We start from the raw sequence: 9,254 nt of genomic DNA, 5'->3' as shown, positions 1-9,254 counted from the left end.
GGCTGGGTAAGGAAGTTTGGGTAAATGTCTCCAGTGAGCCTCAACATCATCTCGTAAAAAGTCAAGCATTTGGACATTGGCCACAAGCAGAGGGCATCAAAGCCGGATTACAACTGTCTCAGTCACTAAAGATCTTTTCCACCCTTTGCTGCTCTTCCTCCCCCGTGCCAGACTTCAGGGAACCAGAGGTCACAAGGTGAGTAAAGGAGAAAGTGTCTCAGTCCATTTCTGTGCTATAACAAAATGCCACAGAACGGATAATTTGTAAACCACAGAAATTTATTTCTCATAGTTCTAGAGACTGGGGAAGTCCAAGATCAAGGCAGCAGCAGGTTTGGTGTCTGGTCGGGGGATGCTCTCCCCTCCAAGATGGCACCTTGTTGCTACGTTCTCCAGAGGGGACATACTAAGTTTTGACATGAATTTTGGAGGAGGCACACTCAAATCATAGCAGAAATAGAGGAAAAGAGTTAAGGGAGAAATAGTGAGAAGCCAAACAGGACATCTTTTCTGGGCTTTAGGTTTCCGAGCCTAGGTGAGGACTGAGCCAGGGGTTGGGAAGAAGCATTAAATTGGTTGAGATTAAAGCTTTGATATGAAACTGGACCAAATTTGTTAATAACCAGAAAGTGAGACTATTCACTAATAACTGGAATTGACCAGAAAAGCTATCAGATCTACCCACAATTTCATGAAAGCATAGAAAGTGGAGATTCAAAGTAGCACGAAAGAAAGTTAGTGTTGTGAGCAAATAATGTGTTTTTTCTCTACTGCTTGCACCTCACAAACACCAGTATGTTCAATAAACCAGTTAGAATAGATAGTGCCGAATGGCTCTCTACAGATGCTATACCAACTTCCTCCCTCACCAATAAGGTGTATATCATCCATTTGCAGAAGAGGCTTTTGATGTTCACAAAGAGGACTTGTCTATTCTTTGACATTCTATGGAGCAAAATAGAGACAAAAATAATGTTACTCCTGAATGTCTCCGATCAATTAATACAGACTTCTTGACATCATGTACTGTTTTAAATGCTTGTGTGTCTTCCCAAATTCCAGTCTCCACACATCAAACATATCAAGTTAGGTAGACTGTTTTACATTCCAGATAGGAACATAAAGGAAGGATATAAGAAAAGATTACTTTCAATACTAACTTGTGGTGACAAATGTCTATTAATAAAAAATATATTTTTAACCCAGACATTTATACATCTTTTTAAATATGGTAATTGATCACTACTATGTGAAGAATTAAATAAGAACACAGATATATTAAAATTATGTTGTCCAAAGATCATTTATTAGTTAACTCAAATTTATATTATCTCAAGTACTAAAAGTTAACTAAGGGTCTAGAAAATACAATTTAAGTTAATATGTTGAGTCTTTTGTAGAATTATAAAAATTAACCTATTTTTAGAAAGACTGCATGTTATCAAGTTATTTAGTTGAACACCTAATTTTACAATTTTATAAATTTAAAATGATTTTAGTTCATTCAACCGCAAAACTAGTAGAGGAAATTTAGAAAATTCAAATTAATTAAACTTTTCATGAAAAAGTAAATCCAAGGCTTTCATAAACCAAAATGTTGTGCTAACGTTATTTTTATATGGTAGAAGGTGGGGAAAGATATAGAGCTATTTTTAAATCAAAATTATTAAACCTGTCTAATTTTTCCAAAGGGACACCATAATTAGGAATATTACGTGATCTCTTTTCTTGTGTCATTGTATAGCAGATATTAAAACTTTAAAGTTTTTAATAAGATACTTCTTGTAATAGCCAAGGCTATTAATGAAGCTCACTAAGTCTTTTTTCCTGTTACAGCTTTACCAAGAAAAAATGTTCTTACAGAACCACATATTTAAAGTATAAGAAGTAAAAAAAAAATTTTAGAAAGTTTAAAATTTCTTGTTCTTCCCATTTATGTAAGTGCTTAATACCCAAATATTGTTTCAGAAAGCCACCTCAAGGAGGAGTTTATTCCTTTAGGTTTCTTTTAACTTTTATTTTGAAATGATTTTAAACTTTCAGAAAAAAATGCAAAAATTGTACAGAGAGTTTACATATGCCCTTCACTTCTTTCCCTGATGTTAATATCTTACATAAGCATAGCACGATTATCAAGACCAAGAAATTGACAGTGATGCAATGTTGTTAATGAAATAACATAGTTGATTCAAATTTCACCAGTTTTTCACTGATGTCCTTTTTCTAGCCAAGACCCAATCCAGGACCACATATTGCATAGTTGACCTGCCTTTTTAGTGTCCTTCAATTTGTAATAATTCCTCAATCTTTCTTTTACAGAATATAAAAGAAAGAAAAATTAAAAATACAATTTATATTGTTTTTGCCCCATCCCTGGAACCAACCATTTTTTCTAGGCGTCCTAATTTGTTTCTCTCTGTGTGTGTGTGTGTGTGTGTGCGCGTGTGTGTATGTGGTGTGTTGTTCTTTGTTTGTTTACTGCCTCTGGATTTTGAGTCTTAGTTAGAAAACTGGCTCTAGGGTCTAACTCCTTTCCTTTCCATATCAGAGAGACACAGTAATAGCCCTACAGTCCACTTTCCAAAGGTCAGATTATTCCATATAAAATAATCACAAGGGCTTCCACAGGAAGTCTAGTAGAAATGTGCGGGTGAGCATTCACCTCCCAGTCACATCCTTTTAGAGGCTCCTGTCATTGTGAGGCCCTCTGTGTATTCTTATTAATCCTAATTATCCATTACATAACTATTGACCACACACATACCTCCTAAGGACAGACATTAATTCCCAGGGATTTTAGTGCCTAAATTAATATTCATAAGCAGAAACACCGTCCTGATTGTAGCATCAGCTCTGCAGCTTCTTCCCAGGACAGACTTGGCCCTTTGACATGCAAAGCCTGGACAGCTCCCTTTCTTCACACTCTTTCTTTCAGAACATGCCTCAGGGCTTGATAAATGATGGTTTTCAGGCTGTCCACCCTTTAAAATTAAAGCTGTCTTTTACTTGAAGAGCAGGATCAAAATCTTTTGCAGAGTCTCTAATTCTCTGGTAATCTCTGTAAATGAAGGGAAATGTTCCTATGAGGGTATATTATTCTTCTATCTGTCCCCTTTCCCTACAAAAATTCTGTATATGAGTGGCAGTTTTCCCAATTAATATTAACTGATATCAATATTACCTTAATATCAATGCAAATGAGAAAATTAGTACCTATACAATTATACATAAAAGCTGTTTCCAGCTATAAAGTCCATTTTGCCATCACGCCACATTAAACCAGAATTCTTGAAAATATTTACCAAGTTTACCAAAGTCGTGTGATCATTATTCAATGATATTTTAATAGTTAATATCAATGTTAACCATCTCTGGTCAATGTTACCCAATTGCAGGCTTTATGTATGCTGTCTCCTGATCCTTGCAATAGTATTAAGTTAGTTTGCAAGTTTGCAGAAATATTAATAGCCAAGAATATACATATTGCTATACAATCAGTTCCTGCTTATAGAATCAACAAAAAGTCTATAATAGATAAATGAGAGTAAAAACTCATTTTTAGTTGTGCTTGATTCAGTTCTCGATAACATGAAAGATCATATCATAATAGAAAATTTCACATTTCTAATATCTATTTTTATGGTTCCATTTAAATTGAATATTGGTAGTTTTTATTATTGAAACTTTATATCATGCTTAATCAACTTTTATTCTAACTCTTTTATTTGACACTAATTTTTTATCAACTTTTATGTCCTGGTTTTGTAATTATTTACTTATTTGCTGTTTTTAAATGACTTATATTGGATGAGCCTTTCTAACTTTAACCTTTTAGAACCTTTATAACTTTAACCTAATTGGCATCTCTTGTATTAAGTTTGTTTATTGGTTTAGGCAGAAACTGCCTTTTAATGGTGGGTTTACATTATTTATATGAGATCCAGTGTTTGGTACATTTGGTGTTAACTTTTTCAATATATATTAGGCAACTTTATTGTCTCTGGTTATAGGGACTATATTTTTCCCTTTATCTTTTTTTTTTTTTTTTTTTTTAGATGGAGTCTCGCTCTGTCACCCAGGCTGGAGTGCAGTGGCATGATCTCGGCTCACTGCAAGCTCCACCTCCCAGGTTCACACCATTCTCCCGCCTCAGCCTCCCGAGTAGCTGGGATTACAGGCGCCCACCACCACACCCGGCTAATTTTTGTATTTTTAGTAGAGACGGGGTTTCACCGAGTTAGCCAGGATGGTCTCGATCTCCTGACCTCGTGATCTGCCCACCTTGGCCTCCCAAAGTGCTGGGATTACAGGCGTGAGCCACTGTGCCCAGCCTTTCCCTTTATCTTTTAAAATGTTTTAGAAGACAAAAAAATCTATTTTAAAGCCTCATGTAAATATCTTGAAATGTTCTATAAGCATTCTATTTCTCTCTTTCCCTAATCAAAAGCCTGCCGTACTTCCCTGCAAGAAAGACAAAGGATGTTACTTTTTTTGTCTGCATCTCCCATTCCCTACATCCAATTTCTCATTCATAATTAAATTTGATATTTCTCACTTTTTTCTCTTCATGTTTCTTTTATACTTTCTGTGTCTTATTTTAAATAATTACTGCAGTATCAGGAGTAATTCTTCCACAGTTATTTTTACTTCTTTAACAATAGTTGGTATCAATAATTCTCACAGGTTCACTTTTTAGCCATTATCCATTCAAATTTCTTTCTCTAATTTTATTCTTGCATACTATACGTTGTAGCTGTGAGCAATTTTTTTCAAAAGAAGCCCCTGCTGCCACATTTTTTTAAGATTGGTCATGTCTGCAAGTATCTCTCTGTTACCTCCCTATACAAATGGCATGATGTGGTTCATTATTCTTGAGTTGCACTTTTTCCCCTCTGTAGAAGATGTCATCACATTGTCATCCAGCATTGCTCACTGCAGTGGAAAAAGTCAAAGCTAGTTTAAAATTTTGCTCCATGAAAATAACCTACTTTTTTTTGCCCGGAAACTTGCAGAATTATCTTTCCCCTTACAGCTTTAAATTTTTATGAAATTATGTTATGGTGTTGCTTTTTGCTCTTGATTTTTGTGTGGGACGTTGGTGGTACTCTCTGTAACTGTTTTTTTTTTTTTTTTTCAAAAATAATGTTTTCTCTGAGAATTGGTTTTGATCCTTTTGTCTGTTTTTTCACTTTTAGAAACTCCTATTTGGAAATTGGATCTCCAAATTTAACAACTTCTCTTGAATTATTTTCTTGTTTTTAAAATTTCTTTTCCATATTGAATATTGTAATTATGGATAAAGAGGAGAGGGAGGGCGAACATATCTTTTTTTGAGTCCCAGGTCCAGCTTTATTACCTAATACAAGTCAAAACTCTGGAACATTAAAATTCATTATTCCAAAGTTTAATTAAAAACATAATTTACAAATATTTAATATCTTCTGAAAAGCATTTCCAAGTTAAGAATGAAAAAAGATGTGTACACAATATATAATCAAATACCAGTTGGCTTCAAATCCCATCGAATCCACACTCAGCAACATCAATCTTTTTAGGTTCTTCAAAATCTTCTGTTAAATCTATGAAGTTGTTTTCTACAATAAGGCAAATAATGGAAACCCTATTGCTTTTTGAACTCCATACATGCTTACAATATCACGTGGAGTTACATGCTGTGCACATTTTTTAAGATTATTGGTCACTTGTTCAGAAAGACGCATTTCTCCATATGAGGGACCCAAGAGACAGATCATATTGGGAGGGTGTCTGATGCTCAAAAGCTCATTCTGGGCTTCCTGGAGCTCCTTGAACAATTTGGTGGTCTTGTCAAGTTTCTTTTGAACATGACAGCTTTTTCAGAGTTCAAAACTTCAACTGGAGTGCCAAAGTTTGTTACTGCTTTCAGTGCTATGAGCCTGTCCTGAGTATTGGAGTCCAAACGCACTGCTGGCTCTATTTCTGTAATCTCCATTTCATTTGCTGTGACAAGTATCCTAGTACGACCTTCATCTTCAGGCGATGACATCTCCAGCTCTTGTAGGGTCCTGGAATATTCTCCTCTTGTTAAAACATTCAGTAAACTATATGACATAACATATGGATAATCTTGGCATGTGGTCAAAACCTTAGGGATGCTGAAAGCACCTGGAAGATCAGCCTTCCCCATAGTTTGAATAGGTTAAATCAGAATCATCCTCGCTGACATTTGCAAATGTGGAGTCATAATGTGGTGCACAAGAACTGTAGGCTTCATAGTTCAAATACAACACGAGAGTTACTTTGTTTCATTTATCCTCTTTGAACCCCTGCAAAGTATTCACTCCTGACAGAAGTCTTCCAGTTGTCATTCCCAGTCTCACAGGGCAATCGCCTGACTCTTACAATGGGACCCACAGGATGGGGAAGTCCCAAGGTGGTTGTTCCATCTGGTTTTCTTCTTTCAAATTTGCACTATTAACAAGCCACCTGGTCAGCTTTCCTCAGATTCCTTAACGATGCGGTCAACCTGGCTCTGCTCTCTCTCTAAATTATTGCTTTTAAACTCATTTTCAGGCATAACTTTGTCTTTCTATTGTCTTTGCTGGGACTTTTGAAGGCTTGTGCTTCAGCATCTCCAGCTTTCTTGGCCAGCAGCTTCTGTCCACCCCACTCTGCGAGTGTCTGTTCTCTTTCTGCTTTCAAGTTTTTTTTGTTGTTGTTCTTGTTTTTTGGTTTTTGTTTTTGTTTTTGTTTTTTTGCAAGTCTGCCATAAAGTCTATGCCCTGCTTCAGAATTCAGGCTCTGAATTCTTTGCTGGCTAAGAATGTTCATCCCTGAGTGCAGTAACTTTTTGGCAGCTTTATAATAAATGGCCTCTGGTTTGTTGTAAAGCATGGCATTAGTACACATTAGTTTGAAGTTATCCTTTAGTTCTTCTATGTGCTGGTAGTCATTGTTGTTGATCTTTTCTTTCATGGTATTAAAATCCATTGGGTGTTTAATGATCATGAAGCAGCCAGGAGCAATAAAATCAGTCACAGGAAATGAAAAGAAAGCCCTTGGGTCTTTTCTCTGCAATTGTCTCATCAGTTGACTCAAAGCGTCTTGAAGAGGTGTCTATTCAGCTTCTTGCTTGGCGGAAGAGCTTGTGAGAGGCTTCTCGGCAGGCAGGTCTAATCTCACAGGGAAGTGACACTGGAGCTCTTCCTCTGCCTCCTCTCCACACTGCCTCGAGCTCACTTTCTTTCATCCTCCTTTACTCCTCTCTGTTTTCTCCCCTTTCCTTCTCCCAGAACCTGCCTCGGTGCCAGTTGATATTCATTAAAATAAGCCCGAGTTTATTTTTTAAAAAGCCCAAGACTTTGGAGACCTGGATGACTTGGTTCCCTCCTGCTTTGAGGACCAGCTTCAAGGGCTTCTCTACATACTCCTCATACAGGTGCTTGTCTGACCTGGACTTTTTGCTATGTTCCACTAGGTCCCAGTGCCCGACCCCCTCGCCAGGTCCTGGCCCTGCAACACTGCTTTCCGGGCCAGGTGAGCAGATGGCTGCAGCAGGGCCTGAGAGACCCCAGGCCATCAGGCAGTGAGGCATGCTGGAGATTGCTTTAAATATAAAGAAGCCACACAGAACAACAATTATCTAACAGGGAGGCCTTATTTTAGTGAATATCAATTGGTATTTGTTTGGCTGAATCTCAAATGACATGATAGCTGGACTATTTTATTCTTTATACAAGCAGAGCAAAGAATTTAGAGATTCTTCCTTTTGGTAAAGGTTGTGAGCGGCTATTGCTAAATGTAAAGTAGGTGGAATATGTAATGGATCTCACTTCTCTTCAGTCTTTGAAAAATTCTTCATATAACCTGCAGAATAGGTCAGATGCAATAAGACAAGATTTGGCGAGTTCTTGACATGAGGAGAGCACCCAAATAGGACTCTGGAAGTTTGGTTCTGTGTGTGAGATCAACTATGCAAAGAACATGGCACACACAGGTGTGCATCAGGCATGGTTTACAACTGGCCTTTCCGGGAAGAGGGAGGAGTTCATCACTGGGGATTATCTTGGTCATTTTCAGGACCAGGGATTCCCTGGGGCAAGGGATTGTGACCTAGGATATCTGATGGGAAGAAGGATCTTATCTACCTGCTTGGGGTTTAGGGGAAGCCCTAGATTTAGATCCTGGACCAGTGATCTCTGTTGAACCTAGGGTTGGGAACCCACAGAGATCCAGGCTGATGGACTGGGCCAATCTGAGGGGAAGAAGGGTGGCTGGAGGACTGGCCGCATGCTTCCAGGACTGGCAGCGGTGGGAATGTGAGAAGTAACACGTGAGTGGTTGAGGCTGGGCCTGGTAAGATGAGTTAGGACTGAGATTATTGATACAGTCCTTGCCTTAGAGGGGACTGACACAGAAACCAGGGTAGGACTAAGACTTGGTGGTATATTAGTGGCCCCAGCCAGTGGAATGGGGTAATAGAAGTCTTTGGGAGCATAACAACCGTTGTTATGAGTGTGGAAGGACTTATCCTACTTTTTCCCTATTTTATCTCTCTATCAGAGTTGTTTGACAGATCCCTGGGGAAATTATATGTCTTTTCTACAGACTTCAGAACTGACCTCTCTTCTATGACGCACCAGCAGATGAGAGCTATGAAACCAGATGCCATATTTATTGTAGGGATCTTCTTGAGGACATTGTCAATGACATATCTCTTTCCATTTGTTAGAATCGTATAATAAATTCTTTCAAAGAAAAGTGTGACATCAGAGGAATTACCAGCCCCTTATGGCCTCATTTACCTTGCATTGACTGATGCTCCCAACACATAAATCTGCCCATTCTTTGCAAATTTCAAATTCAACCAAGTTACTCTTTTTTGTTTGTTTTTGTTTTAGGTTTTTTTGGGGGTTTTTTTTGAGATGGAGTCACACTATGTCACCCAGGCTGGAGTGCAGTGGTGTGATCTCGGCTCACTGCAACCTCTGCCTCCTAGGTTCAAGCGATCCTCCCACCTCAGCCTCACAAGTAGCTGGGATTACAGGCATGCACCGTCACACCTGGCTAATTTTTGTATTTTTAGTAGAGACAGGGTTTCACCATGTTGGCCAGGCTGGTCTGGAACTCCTGACCTCAAGTGATCCACCCGCCTTGGCCTTCCAACGTGCTGGGATTACAGGCATGAGCCACTGCCCTCAGCCTTAGTTCCTCTTTCTTATGTGAGACCTCTCATTAGAAGCACAGAAAAAGTAGATATAATTAGAATCTAGTTA

General features: G+C 38.2%; 1 pseudogene; it reads right to left on the bottom strand.

Annotated features, from left to right (window-relative positions):
- Positions 1-5,511: 5,511 nt before the first annotated feature.
- On the bottom strand, positions 5,512-6,766 carry LOC100608237 (bromodomain-containing protein 7-like; annotated as a pseudogene).
- Between the last annotated feature and the right edge of the window lie 2,488 nt (positions 6,767-9,254).

This window comes from Pan troglodytes, chromosome 15, assembly GCF_028858775.2.
Source record: "Pan troglodytes isolate AG18354 chromosome 15, NHGRI_mPanTro3-v2.0_pri, whole genome shotgun sequence".
Lineage (NCBI taxonomy): Eukaryota > Metazoa > Chordata > Mammalia > Primates > Hominidae > Pan > Pan troglodytes.
The sequence above is the reverse complement of the archived record's forward strand: the minus strand, read 5'-3'. Positions and strand labels throughout refer to the sequence as shown.